General features: G+C 44.5%; 1 protein-coding gene across 2 annotated transcripts in view; it reads left to right on the top strand.

Annotated features, from left to right (window-relative positions):
* Positions 1-14,987: 14,987 nt before the first annotated feature.
* Positions 14,988-15,540, top strand: part of CDH9 (cadherin 9) — a 209,438-nt gene continuing 208,885 nt past the window's right edge. For both annotated transcript variants that reach the window (XM_053247486.1, XM_053247489.1), the window contains exon 1: positions 14,988-15,315. The gene's annotated coding sequence lies outside the window, so the exon portion shown is untranslated. The remainder of the gene's footprint in view (positions 15,316-15,540) is intronic.

Here is a 15,540-nt window from a genome sequence, read left to right as displayed (position 1 = left end):
CTTCGGTGTGTAGGCTCACAGTGTTCTAATGCTCAATTTAGTCATCAAAATCCAAACTTTTAAAACAGTCATAAATTCAGCTAGACAAATCTAATAGAATGGAGTGGGAAACTCTCTCCATAAGCGAAATGGCATAGAAGCACTATTATCTAAAAGAATTTTGACTTCTTGTTCACAAAAATATGCCAACAGGCAAACGCTGTAAACCTATGTGCATTTACTTGGGAGTAAGCCTCACAGAACTCCCTTCCAAGTGGGTTCAGTGGGGCTTACTCACATTTGTGCATAGAATTGCAGCTGGAGTTTAGTTTCCCCCAGTATTTTTCATAATATGCAGTATATCAGGCATGTATTGCTGCCTGTCAGATACCACACATAGCCTGATGCAGTACGACACAAGGCAGCTTCAGCTTTGCATGCCCGGGTGGGCTACATAGCTTGTGGAAGAAGAATTCTGCCTCATTTTCAATGGTATAGGTGCATTTAAAGGTAAACACACATTCTGCAACTTGCCACCTGGCAATATATACACATTGCACATATAGTGCAAAGTAGTCCATTCAGTGCAAATGCTGTTTTATTACTGTTTGTGTGCGACTCGACTAACTAATATTTTGCAAGCAATTCCCTGCATTCTTGTAGGGCAGTCTGAGATCTGACAGGCCCATCCAACTCACAAATTGCCATCCAACTGTTCTAGGCATGACCTCCTTGTCTGCTTTGATACCTAAAATAATAAGATCGCCAAGTGTGCAGTCAAACACACTGCCATGCAGGAAGGGACTTCTTTTAATTCTCAGGAGCTCTTCTTTAGCTGCCCCTCAACAGTTCATATTTGTCATATAAAAAGCTCCCAGTTCAAAGTTAAGCAGGGCAGCATGAGAGCTCATCAGGTCCCGCCATCTGGGAGGATCTTCTGACTGCTCCAATATTGCTCCACAGACTCAGAGGAATGAAGAGAACAACAAAAGAACCAGAGGGGATAAAAAGGCACAATGAAGATATATCCCTTAATACTCTGGGAAAATATCATAGGGTAGAAGGGGAGGAAAGCATTTCCAAGGCAGGTTTTCCAGTGATATAAGCCCAAATATAAGCTAAGAGGTAGGGATGGGAGATTACTTGCAAAGGTTCAAATAGGAATTGGGGCTAAGTCTGTGAAACAGAGTGCAATTAAAATAAACATTTCTTTGACCCAAAGCATGAAGCCGTCATCTTGAATTGCTACAATTCAACTGATTGGGGAATTTAGCCAGTGTTCCCTATCGCCAGATACCAAAGCAAACTATCTCCTTGGGATCTGATGCTATGATCCATGGATGGGATAGCAAAGAAAGTCAGATGTCATCACGCTCATATGAACATTTGAAGCTGTCATACTACGCCAGACCATGGGTCCATCATCTAGTCCAGGATTGTCTACTTTCACTGGCAGTGACTCTCCAATATCTTAAGCAGAGGTCTTTATCATCATTGGCTACTGGGTCCTTTTAACTGGAGATGCCAGGGAATGAACTTGGGACCATTCTGCATGCACATTATGTGCTCCACCACCAAGCCACCCACCCCCCCACCCTGTGTCTTACTGCATCAGTGAAATTAAGGCTACACTCTTACTTCCCTGGCAGCAAGCAAATCCAGCTCCCGCTGAAATCAAGGATAGGAAACATGCTTAAGATCTGGGTGGAAAGGCATGCAATAAAGTATGCATATAAACATTGCTATTTCTCTCTGACTCAGACCTTGCCTGCCCAATTTACCCAGACATGACCCCTCACGTCTTCATTATCAAGAAAACCTTTCAGAAAGGAGTCATGAAATGGACGTTTAACAAGGGTTTTTAGCGACAATAGTTCAAGTGACATCCCCAAGCTATCCATTCTTATTGTTTGTGTTCTTCAGCCGCTCAGCCTGAAACATTACCAGAAAAGTTCTTTTGTACATCGGCTTCAGCTATACGGTTGACTTGGCTTGAGTGGAGACTACAGAAAAGAAATCAGGGTATTAACAATCAATGCACTAAATGGCTAAGTTTATGCTGGAGGCAATGGAGCCATTCTTATATACACATAATGAAGATGGTTTCCTGGTAACCAGCAAATGGGACAAAATTGTCACGCAAGCCTCATGGCAAAAACCCATTATTCAAATTTAGGAACCAAACATTCCTATTCAAATATTTGCTCCTGGTAACTCTTGACATTGTATTGGAAAGTATATAGTCTTCATGGTAAGAAATTGACATATCTCTTAGGAGATGGTGAGAAATAGTTATGCAGTTATTGGTGGGAAATGCAGACTAAATGCTGAGGCAATGTGGAAAATATTAAGGGGAAATTGTAGCTGATTAGTTCACTGCTGTAGCACATCGTTGTGGCTTAGCAATATAGTTTTGCTGAGTGGCTTTAATTTGCCCTGCAGCTCCAGCGGTTAGAACAGTAATTTTGCTATCCTATTGCTAAGCATTTCTGTCTTCTCTTCTCTGATAATTACCATCTCCCATTTCAGCACTTACAGTACAGGCACTTTGGGCCCACTGTCATTTTGGGCCTCTTGGGATACATCTGCATAGAGCGTTGCACCACAAACATTCAGATCACATGTCCCACCCATAGGCCTTTCATTCCCACAAGAGGGAACGAAGAAGTCATCTCCAAGGGAGACTCCAGATAAGACTCTTGATTATAACAATCAAGTTCTGAAGTCTATAGGGGAGCATTCAGCTTCCTCCAGCTGTCTCTCAAGGATCATTCTTTAGTTTCTAGAAATGTTGCCACCAGGTCAGATAGCAAGTGACTCACAAGCAGAGAAAGGCCCATTTGGCAGCTTTAAAGGTAAAGCGTGCCGTCAAGTTGATTTCAACTTCTGGTACCCACAGAGCCCTGTGGTTTTCTTTTGGAAGAATACAGGAGGGGTTTACCATTGCCTCCTCCCACACAGTATGAGAGGATGCCTTTCAGCATCTTCCTTTATCCCTGCTGCCCGATATAGGTGTTTCCCATAGTCTGGGAAACATACCAGCGTGGATTCGAACCAGCAACCTTCTACTTGTTAGTCAAGCATTTCCTTGTTGTGCCACTAGGCCTGCCTATTTAAGCAGCTGGCATTCCTGGCATGCTGTTTCTATATTGCCTTTCAACTTTGAACAGTACACAAGGTGTTGAACAACAAAAACCAAAACAGTGAAATACATTTTTTAAAAGACAGCATAAAAAGGACCATTGTCAGCTGTAACACATTTTGCCAGGATTGGGCCCTTTTCTTTTCTTTTCCTTTCTTACAGACATCTTCAGGTCAGGCTGAAAAATGGTGGAGCCTCATAGCATTGAAGCCCTTGATTGAGAACCCAGTAGGTTCCGATACACATTCTCTCTTTCTATACTAGGTATTGCTAGGAACTCTGCAAAGTTCCAGCTGTCCAGTTGTTTGCTACAGTTTCCAAAGTGTACATTGGCTTAACTTTTGTGATACTCCCTCCCCAAAAAGCACGGGCCAGTTTGGACAATACAGCTCCCAGCACATGTGATTATGAAGAGAGTGCCATCGGGACACCATGTGCAGATATCCTAAAGCCCTTCCTGCATGTCCATTTTAGGAAGGTGTTGGGACATCCACAGAGCAGATCCCAAAGGGCACGCTCTCAGCACATCCCATTCATAACCATGTGTGTCGGAGGGCTGTGGATTAAGCAATTATGCATCAGAATCTTAATGTGGAGTGCACTGCTTACCTCATACAGTGTTTTGTGCATGGATGAGGGGAGAGGTTAACACAGTAACTTTCCCACATTGATTTATCTTAGGCAATAGACCCCCACCTTCCCACCATTTGATGCCCAAGGGTGGCTTACACAAACCATAAACAAATAGCAATCACAACAATAAAAATCAAGCAAGAAAAACACAGGAAAAACTGCAATTTTTTCCATCAAAGGAAAAACTGCAAGCAATTCAAAAGATAAACACAACATTAGCATGAAAGGACAAACACAAAAACACAAAAGCAGATTTAAAAGGCTGGGAAAACAAAAACTGGGCACCTTTTAAAGTGGTTATTCTCTTTATTTAGCAGTGGGAGAGCAACTGGCCCTATCAACCCTTAGCACAGTACTCCGGTGACTGTTGCTGGTGTCTATCATGTTTCTTTTTAGATTGTGAGCCCTGTAGGGACAGGGATCCATCCGATTGATTGATTGATTGATTGATTGATTGTTTCTCTATGTAAACCGCTTTGGAAACATTTGTTGAAAAGTAGTATATAAATATTTGTTGTAGTTGTGGATTTGGCATCAAAAGAACATGAGAATAGGAGGCAGGTGAGCTTCGATGGGGGGATTCCACAGCCAAGATCCCACAATTGAAAAGTGGGGGCAATCAGAGAAGAGCCTCCAACTTCACAGGTGAGGAGGCACACACCTCAGTAAGGAACTGGAACACCAACCTTAGTACATATATGAACCAGAGCCTAGATGTGAGTGTTTTGCTCAGGTATTTTTGTAGATGTCATTAGAAGTTTTGTTAAATGCATGAAGTGGGATGGAGTTCGACTGGAAGAGGCATGGATGCAATCCTGTTGCTCCACTATGGGTTGAATAAATGTGAGAATATGACTAGAGTGTGCTTTTGCATGTTGCCCTCACACCACTAAAGACACAAGGCAATAACATAGCAGGAACAGGGCTCAAAGGATATCTGAAAGCAAGGGATACAAAAGACTGCCCACAGTGCGGCAGGTCACCACACAGAGAAGAGAGTATCCTGCTCATGATACAATATGTAGGGACTATAGAAAAATTGGGCTTTACACTGTAGTATGCCGCTCCAAAACTATGCTTGCAACAGTGGAAACTATGCTTGGAACAGTGGGTTCCATTGACAAAGACACTCCAACAGAACCACCATGGACCACCATAGTTACTATAGGAGACCCCCAAGTATATTTTAAAATTGATACAGGGGAGATGTCACTGTAATCCCACTCTCAATGTATAGGAAATTGCAGGCACCAACATTTCTGGAACCCCACAAGATACTGAAAGGACCAGGACAGTCTCGGCTGAACATGAAGGGAAAGTTTTACACTACCCTCAAACATGGTCGAGACATTGAGGCTATTCTCATGATGGGGGAAAACCGGAGCCCAGTCCGGTTTTTCCCCATCGTGAGAACCACTGGGCTTGTGGGCGAGCCTGGTGGGTCTCTGGCAACTAGCCCTCAAAAGAAGCCCTCCCCTTAACTCTGGTTAGCTGAGCAAGTACTCCACTAACCCGGGTTTTCTGGTCATGTGCTGCAGCAGCACTGCTCCGCACTGCAGTGACACAGGTGAAGACCCCTGCCTGCAGGCTAAAACAAGCCTCCCAGTCCTGGGGGTCTCCCTAGGATGCCCCACACACTCGCATGGGGCATCCTGGGACTTCCGGGGGCCAAGTGTCCCCCGATCCCCGCCTCCCCAACCTGCTCCGTGATGTAGCCGATAATCGTGTGGGTGGCCCGGCAATCATCTGCAAGGAGAGTTAAGTTAACCTGCTCTCCCTGCAGACCCTCCAGAACCCACCATCATGAGAAGAGGTTCCCTATATCCCAAGAGATATATGTAGTGGATGGCCTCCTCATACCTCTTCTGGGCCGCCCAGCAATCAAGGCTCTAGGTCTGCTGAAGACGATAGAAGGTATTACAACTGAGTCATCTGCAGACATCAAGAGAAGAGTCCCTAAACTGTTCCAAGGACGGGACAAACTGGAGGGCTACCATAAGATTGAATTTCAGGACAATGCAAAGCCATTTGCCCTGGCAAAACCACTCTGCCCTTATTACCCAGAGTAAAGGAAAAACTGGAATGCATGCAAGAGATGGGTGTAATTTCAATAGAGTAGACACCCTGTCAGACTGGTGTGCAGGCTTGGTGGTTGTACTAAAACCAAATGGGGGGAAAGTAGTTTTGGGATGTTATCACACCTTTTTAGAAAGCGGAAAGTGGTAGTAGTGGTTCACGGCCACTAGGTGGCACTGTGTGGAGAGAGGGGAAAGGTTTGGAAAGGGAAAATAGAAGTTACCTCCTCACCGCCACCATCATTTCTCCCCGCCACCGCCTCTCCTTCCTGGCCAGTGGGGCTTCGCCTGCCGTCCACCCACCTCTATATCCTGACCACTGCCATTATTTATCTCTGCTTCGATGCTGGAACTCTTGCACGCTCTAGAACATCTGCGCGTTAGTACTTGATTGCTCCCCTCACCTCAGAGATCTCCCCACCCTCACCGGAGCTGCACCTGCTCCTCCTCCATCCTGTTGCTTCCATCCTCCTCACCCTTCTTGGTCACGGCTGCAGCATTGCTGCTGCCTATTGGCCAAACTGCAGCCCCTTATCCCCAGAGACCTCCCCACCCTCACCCAAGCCCTGCTCCTGCTCCTCCCTTCAAGAGCAGCAGCACTGGTTGACTGGGCCGTTCCTCGCTGCTGCCACCACCATGGCCGCTCGTCCCCCTCAGGCTGCTGACAGGCCCAGGCCCATCCCTTGCCTGACTGCCTCCCTCTTACAATGGCCTCAGTAACCCCAAACAGCAGCAGTGGTTGCCTGGACCCTTCCTTGCTGCCAGTTCCGCCATGGCCACTCATTCCCCTGTCAGGCTACTGACAGGCTCAGGTCCGTCCCTTGCCCTTCCTTCTGTCTCTCTTCCCCCTACCTTCTTTCTCTCTCTCTCTCTCCTCCACTCGCTCTTCTCCACTCTTTCTTCCCCCTCCCTTCATGTTTTTCCTCCCTTCCTCCCTGAGTTAACATATTTTGTTCATTTACACAACGGCATCCTCCTTCTCCTGAAGGGGCTCTTTCTTCCCTCACGGCCTGTCTTTTTGCAGACCACTGCTTGCTATCCTTTTATATATATAGATTCCTCTCCTCTACAATCAAGAACATCTTCCGACCAGTAACAGTTGCATTCCAACTGACCTTAACCATCACGGGCTCCTCCTCCTCATCTGCATAGGGAATCCCCACTGCCCAGTCACCACACTGCCATAGGCTGCTCCTCCCTATCTGCATATGGAATCCCCACTGCCCAATCACCATGGTGCTTCTGTTCTCACAGGCCCCTCCTCCATATCTGCATAGGGAATCCCCACTGCCCAATCACCATGGTGCTTCTGCTCTCACAGGCTCCTTCTCCCTATCTGCATATGGAATCCCCACTGCCCAATCAGGTGCTTCTGCTTGCATACTCTGCATATGGAATCCCCACTGCCCATTCAGGTGCTTCTGCTTGCAAACTCAGCCAATTGCCTCCTTCCCACCACGTTGCCACGCATGGCCCGTCTTGGAGAACAGGCAATCGCCTCCTTCCTACCACGTCGCCACGCATGGCCTGTCTTGGAGAAATAATAATAATAATAATAATAATAATAATAATAATAATAATAATAATAATAAAGGTCATTGGCGCCCTGGGTGCAGTTCCAAAAGACCTTGAAGAGCACCTCAACACCATAGGGGTCACAGAAATCACCATCAGCCAATTATAAAAAGCAACTTTACTGGGAACAGCCTGTATTCTGTGGCGATAGCTATAATAATAACAGCAACAACATTGATAATAAAATTCAGCCATCCCAGGTCCTTGGGAAGGACTCGATGTCTGGATAAAACAAACCAGTCAATAACACCTGTCTGACTGTGCAAACAAGAAATAATAGACTTAACTATAGGAAGCTTTTGCAAGGCTGATACATAAACTTTGGCTCTGAATCAAAATAATTCCCACCAAACCTTTGGTATTTTTCCTGTTTTCCTGTATCTGTCACTTCTACCTCCTCCTCCTTTTCTCTAGCTTATGGGGTCTCCTGCAGCAACTTATATCAGTCACACAGATTTTCCTCCTTTCTTGTATTACTTTGAAACTGCTGCAGAACTCTGTCTTTTTCTTTTTTTTCTTTCAGTCTTTTTGATCCATGCTTATTGCCTTTATGGCATATTCTGCAGTGCTTTGTATCTTTTTTAGTCATCAGAGGAGGAGATATGCCATAAAATTGCCCTTATTTCCAAGAGAGAGTAAAATACCATGTGCAAGGCTCTTCCCTACCCCCGCTCTTTCTCCCTATACAGTGGTTATTGTGATATATATTTTAAAAATATCATTAAATATAGATGAGAAGAGGCAGGAATTCTGACGTCTAATACAAACCCTATTTGTTTTACTCTAACATTATATATAGCACCAAAGTTTTGGCTGTTTTCCCCTTTTTATATGACTCCTGTGTGAGTTCAGTTGGGGCTTTGGCAAAAGCAATGCTTAATTTATAAAGTGAAAGGTGCCAGAGCTTAAACCTGCCTAGAAATCTTCCACTCAGCCTTGGGGAATCCTCCTACTAATCTCCACTATATGTGAGGTCTGGTTGGAGGAACTGTCAGCCCTTGAAATAAAAAATTCTTGCACCTGGATGCAAATGACCCAGAGTAGGTCTAGGGGTACAACCCAACTATTTTTTCATGGATCCAGGGTGGAACACAATACAAAAGCTGACTCTTCACCTGAGGTGAAGAGCTTAAAATTCTTTTTGAGAGGAATATGGACTCCCTTCTGCAACATCCAGACCGTCCCCACCCCCCATGGCAACCACAGCTCACTGAAGTAGAATTTATGAATACACACACACACACACACACACACACACACACACACACACACACGTGAAACTCGGAAAATTAGAATATCGTGCAAAAGTCCATTAATTTCAGTAATGCAAATTAAAAGGTGAAACTGATATATGAGACAGACACATTACATGCAAAGCGAGATAATTCAAGCCTTAATTTGTTATAATTGTGATGATCATGGCGTACAGCTCATGAAAACCCCAAATCCACAATCCCAGAAAATTAGAATATTACATGGAACCAAGAAGACAAGGATTGTAGAATAGAACAAAATCGGACCTCTGAAAAGTATAAGCATGCATATGTATTCAGTACTTGGTTTGGGCCCCTTTTGCAGCAATTACTACCTCAGTGCAGCGTGGCATGGATGCTATCAGCCTGTGGCACTGATGAGGTATTATGGAAGACCAGGATGCTTCATTAGCGGCCTTCAGCTCTTCTGCATTGTTTGGTCTCATGTCTCTCATCCTTCTCTTGGCAATGCCCCATAGATTCTCTATGGGGTCAGGTCAGGCGAGTTTGCTGGCCAATCAAGCACAGTACACTGTATACTTTTCAGAGGTCCGATATTGTTCTATTCTTCAATCCTTGTCTATTGGTTCCATGTAATATTCTAATTTTCTGAGATTGTGGATTTGGGGTTTTCATGAGCTGTACGCCATGATCATCACAATTATAACAAATTAAGGCTTGAATTATCTCGCTTTGCATGTAATGCGTCTGTCTCATATATCAGTTTCACCTTTTAATTTGCATTACTGAAATTAATGGACTTTTGCACGATATTCTAATTTTCTGAGTTTCACCTGTGTATGTGTGTGTGTGTGTGTGTGTGTGTGTGTGTGTATGTGTGTGTGTGTATATATATATATATATATATATATATATATATATATATATATATTCTCATTTATTTGTAATATTTCCCCCTTGTCCCTCCAGTACACTACTGCTCAGGGCAGCTCACAACAACCAAACAGATACAATGCAAAATAAAACTAATAAAATAAACCAAATTAAGTAAATAAGTTAATAGTCCAGGCTAAAACTAGATGCTTTACATCCATAAGGGCCCTGATTTAGACCTGGCACCTCCAGTTAAGTTCTCAGAAAGACTTCTGCCACAGACCTTGGAGAAATGCTGCCAGTTGGGGAAGTCACTATTTGTCTAAGAATGGCAGCTTCATACAAACCCAGTGGTGAGGTAAAGGCACTCTACATATGACCAGGAAAATTTTCTATTTTTTTTTTTAAACGGGCTACATTCCAGGCTACATTCTGGCATCAAACACAGTCTAGGGTTAAGTTCTGCCCCAAAGGAAGCTCTGGACAAAGGCAAGGTCATTGGCTAGTGGTGGCCCTAGGTAGCAGTGCCACTCTACCAGATTTCCCTTCCTGCTAATATTTGCCTTGCACGCGCTATTGCTTTTGGTAGTATTACTGCGGATGTATGCACTTCTACAAAAATAAAAAGGGCCACCACACAAACAATGCCCTATACATTCCATTATTTTAGGTCATTGTGAGAGAAAAATATGGTCAAAGCTACAAAAATATGAGGTCCCCGCCAACAGTAGTCATTTCCCCTACAATGCCCCAGAATGAAGGAGTATGGCATTGTGGGAAACTAAGATGACACTTGGCAACCATGTAGCTCTGAAAGGATTGTGGCTGATGGCATTAAGATACCATTAAGGTAACGCCCCCAGGCCTCCACAAACCTTAGCGGGGGGGGGGGACCCGATATAAATGGGGCTACTTGATGGCATTTGTAAAGGGCCTGTCAGTCCTGGAACCAGCCCTAAAGGCACCCTGCATGTAATCAAAGCTTCAGTGAGAAAATCATGAACCCTATAAATGGTCTCTGCTGAGGTCACAGGAAAAACAAGGAGCAATAAGGCTGAGAAACTTTTCATTTTAGCAGAAATACCATTAATTGCTTTTATTCTGTCCCAAGTGCACATTTTAAATAAGAAGCCAATATGTACTTAGCCTTAAATCAGCTGTGGAAGTTTAAGAAGCCACTCTTAAGATGGGTCTCAAATAATTTGGACTCACAGACAAAATATTAACATTGTGTCCTCTATCCCATTACATGATACTGGATCTACAGTCCCTAACATTAGGCTCCATCTTCTAGTCGGCCGTGTTATTTCATAGGTGTCTTAAGCTGCTCCAGATTTCCATACACTCACCAGCATCTATCTTCTGCTCTTTTCACACACACACCCCCCTCACTCAGACTGTATGCATACATTACAAGCCAAGACAAGCAATTAGGAATAAATTATGCCTCTTTGGAATAATATCTAGAGTTTTTATTGGTCCACCAAGACCAATAAAGCAACAAACTTCTATGATGCCATAAAGTGGTGGGTTTCAAATTGTGTTCCAGCAGGAATCCCTGAGGTTCCTTGGATCGCATCAGGAATTGCTCACTGCTATTATCAGTAAAGGCAGACAAGCTTCCTGGAAAGACAGCTTGCCACTATGACTGTTGTTCCCCTGACATGCACAGCTGCAGAGGAGCTTTAGATATATTCTAAGGTGTACTTTCAGTTCATGTGTTGCAATTGTAAGGCACAGCAGTCCTAGAAAGGACTGTAGGTGAAAGGACTTTGCATCTTAGCATGTTACAGAATACTCTGCAATGTGCAGGGGCTCTATGGCAGACATGGCAAGATCCTTCAGGAGACAGGTGGTGTGGAAAGGGATCCCTGAAAGATATCAAGTCTGAAAACCTCTGCTATAAAGTCTGCTTTTCCTTCAGTATTCCAAGGTGCCCTTGTTTGAGCCACCCCGAGCAGTACTGGAAGGGAGGGGTATAAATATTTTAAATAAATAAATACAATTTGTGATATCAAAGTACCTGCCAACAGAAACCCAAAACTCTAGTTGAAAGAGGGGTCCTCCCCCAGAATGAAGTCCAAGTCTAAAATCTCTTTGTTGCCTTGAACCTGAACAAAGCCCTGAAACACAAAAACTGATAACCACTTCAATACTGGTTCAGTAATCAGACACACAGGAAATTTTGTGGGGTGGTAAGGCCTGCTCTCTGCTCCAGCTATTTGGAGATCTTCTGTTTTCTGGTGTGCTGTCTGAGCAAGAGAGATAAGTGGTAGTCCTTGTGGTGCTCAAGTAGAGCTTTGTCAAGCCACGTTTTAAAAATACCAACCCTTCCAGTAGAAGGAGTACTGATACTGTACTGCTGCCCAGAAGGGGTTTCAAGGCATACTGCAGCATGGCTAACTTGGATGTTGTGCAGCGGTGCCAGTGGGTCACTACCATTGATGGTAGACTGTGCATCATGCCACCCAATTTTCCCCCTTGCAAGCTGCAAGCACAAGGATTCCATATTACTTGGCATGAAATGTATCTAAACTGGTTCCAAGCATCTCAACCAGTTATTAACTTTTTTTTAAAGTTAGCATCTCAACCAATTAGTGAGCTGAGCTGGAAAGCTAAAAAACAAACAAACAAACACACACACACACACACACTGATGAATCCAAACTGAACCCATGTTTTTAATGGTTTCATTCCTGATACCATTGTATGTTTAGCATTAGGGGCCAATAATTTTGCTGTAGCAGAATATGAAGTCTACTTTGCTTTTTGTAGCTCCTTAGTGCAGGCTTCTGCTGCTTAGGAACAACAGGAGACAAAAGAAAAATAGCAAGCTGGATGCTCTTAAGGCACAATGAAAGAGAATAGCTGAGGACTCCAAGGCTGGATGGGATTTTGGATAGAAATGAAAGACTCTTTTTAAGCATTGAACCTATACTCACTACTTGGGAAGTACAGAGCTAGCCCAGGTTGGGCTGGTCACTCCTGATCCCACCATCCCCCCCCCCGGTAGCCCTGATGGCTATCAAGGTCTAAAGTGAGGTAGGAGGACAAGCACACACCTCCTACCTCAGCCTCCAGGTGTGTGGGGCTCCATGCTGCTGGCAGTTGATCCCAGGCTGCTGGCAGCTATCTTCATGATAGAGCCAGTAGGACAAGCAGCCAGGCAGCACAGAGCTTGCCCAATGCACCGCGCTCCTTGAGTGGTGTGCATTGTGAGATACCAGAAGACTCCCAGATCTTGATGGCAGTCCTGAAGAATGACGCTGTGGCATTCATGTGGGCACATAAGCAATGGTGCCCAATGGAGGCTCCGATCGTGTGGGGGGAAGCAGGAAGATTCCTGCCTCCCCTCCAGCCTGTCCCCGAATGATCATGTGAAAGGGCTCATGATGTATCTCCCCCCACCTGTCACAAGCACCTGTTACTTGATCCTCTGCAAAATGTTGGCTTCAAATTCCCTATCAAATGCTGCTGTTTGTCCAGCACCGCCTTAGAAATACTTTTATAATACTGTAGTAAAGGTAAAGGCATTGCAGTGAGTAGCTGCCTAACAGGACAGATTCCCCTGAAAGGCACTGGAGGATGGAGGTCTAGCTGGTGCCATTGTGTGACAATTCCGAGCCTTGTTTTGGGGTAGTGCAGAAAGCACCTCCTGTCAGATGTACAAATAACACAGGGCTATGGGATCATAGTACCCATGAAAATTTCACTTTGTGGGTTGGCACGAGCTGGTCATTAAGCACAATCTGAGGTTGGCAGCATGCCTTCAGGTTGTGGAGTCTGCAAACCAAAACAAGATGCGGCCATCCCTCCCTAAGGAGGAAAAAACTAGCTGAATAGACACCCCCCCTCCCCCATGAAAAGTCAATTTCTAAAGGAGGAGACAGTCCTGCTCAGAGATAATCATTGGAAGGCACTTCAGAAGTAACACAAAAATGGCCATTTCTCACTCCATTAAAGCTGAGGAATCATCTAATGCAGATAAGGGAGGAATTCCACAAACACACAAAAGATGTGTGTCTTTGCACCTAGAGACACCACAGGTATCTTGAGACTGTAAGCAAACATTTCCTTATTATCCTCATAGCCAGATGTGCATAGCTTCTTCCTGCTTTTTGTCCAGAAGGACCCACCTGAAAGTGATAAGTCACTTTAGCAATGACCCTGTTGTTTTGCACAAATTATCACAAGCCTCTAAACAAGACTTCACTAAACTAAACAAGGTTCATTTAGAACCTTAGCCAAATTTTTTAATTGCCTAACTAAACTTGCTTTGCCTTCTGTAACTCCCATTTTTACCCTTAATAAAGCTTTAAAACTGTATCTACGTCTCCTCATCCTTTCCAATAGACCAAGTCTGCTAAATTGATACTGTGTCAGAACTGCCCCCCCAATCCCAGCTAATTTCCCAACTTTAGCCAAAAGCATAGCTGGAGTGTCTTAGCCAATCACTCCGGGGCAGTTTTGGTAACAGCATGCACATCCCCGCCCCCACTTCATTTGGTGCATTCAGGGAGGAAGGCTTCAATCATGGCTTAGAACAAGTCAGAGTCACTCATTATGAACGAATCAGCAACCCTAGCTTATTCTCACCAGAGTTTTGAAATAATGCCAGTCTTTCAGGTGAAGCTGAAAGATCCAGTCTAAGTCTATGTGGGAAATCATGCAACAGTATATTCCTGACAGATGTTCTGATCAATCAGAGCTCCACGTCAGAAAACCAGATATAGAATTGACCCCCACTGACACATTTTATGGAAAGACCACACAGTTATGTAGCCGTGGTTTGTGAAACATTCAATGGACCACTTCTTAGCAGACATTTATGATGGGAAGTACAGGATTGCACCTGATCCACCCAATAGGAAAGATTGTCCCACTTCTGGCTTGTTGGATGTCCCACATCAAATCTGGGGGTCAACCTCACAATTCAGAGCTACACATGTTCAGTTTTCACTATAGAAACAAGATATCCACATATGGATTCTGGTGGGGCAGGTAACTATAATAAGAATTGCACAGCTAGGAAGTCTGTCCTGCACATTCTCTCTCACACAAAAATGTTAATAACTGAATCTAATACTGATGACCACTTCTAGGGTAGTGAGAAGTGGGGAGTGGGGTGAGTAAGGAATGTTATCTTTCCTTTGAGTAAAGATGTGGGTCTTTTGACACACTGGCAACATAGGCGACGCACAGTTCCCAACCTAAATCGATTCACAATGAAAGGGAACCAGATAAAAACTTATGTCCAGCTGATTTACAGGCTGCAGAGACGACTGCCCCCTTTTCCAGGAAGAAGGGGTTGAGAGATTAAATGGGGCTCAGTGAGTGAGACTTCAAAGCACAGAGCCTCTTTCTAGTACAAGGGGAGTCCTTGTCAAAGCTCTCCTCTCTGTGCCCTCCTCCTTCATTCACTTGCAAATCACTGTGAGCTTGGCACAGCCAAAGCTCCCCCCAACACCACACACACACACACATTCTCTCCACACCTTCCCCAAACCTCCTCACACTGAACGCGGACTGCAGCTTCAGCAGCAGCAATAGCTCTCCATGTGTGAGGAAGCTTTCTTCTTAATCAGAGGTTCTGAACGGAAACCAATCAGACAGAGGGTACCTTTGGCTTCGGTTTCCTAGCTGCCTAAGTTAAAAGTGATGCAGGGAGAGGGAGAGGGAGAGGGAGAGAGGAAGCCCTGAGTACAGACAGCACGGGAGCTAACTGTAATAGGCAGAGGAGAGGAAGGGAACGGCACCAGAGCAGCCGTGGACAGCGGCACCGCAGTTGTAAGCACAGCGACGTTCGCTCTCACCGGGGAAGAAGGTGAGTGATTTTCTTGTATTAGCCTTGGATGCAAAAACAGACCACTTCAAGGGTTATTAAAGCCTGCATTTCTGCCCGTCATCTTTGGTTCCCCCCACAATAGTTTCCAATTCTTCTTCTTATTCTTATTCTTTGTGGGAGGGGGAGTGAAATAGAAACAGAGATATAAAACTGAGAAATATGAAGTAGATTGCAGGCAGAAGATTGAATACCTTTCTGAAAGTT

This window comes from Hemicordylus capensis, chromosome 4 (assembly GCF_027244095.1).
Source record: "Hemicordylus capensis ecotype Gifberg chromosome 4, rHemCap1.1.pri, whole genome shotgun sequence".
NCBI classification, from domain to species: domain Eukaryota; kingdom Metazoa; phylum Chordata; class Lepidosauria; order Squamata; family Cordylidae; genus Hemicordylus; species Hemicordylus capensis.
The sequence above is the reverse complement of the archived record's forward strand: the minus strand, read 5'-3'. Positions and strand labels throughout refer to the sequence as shown.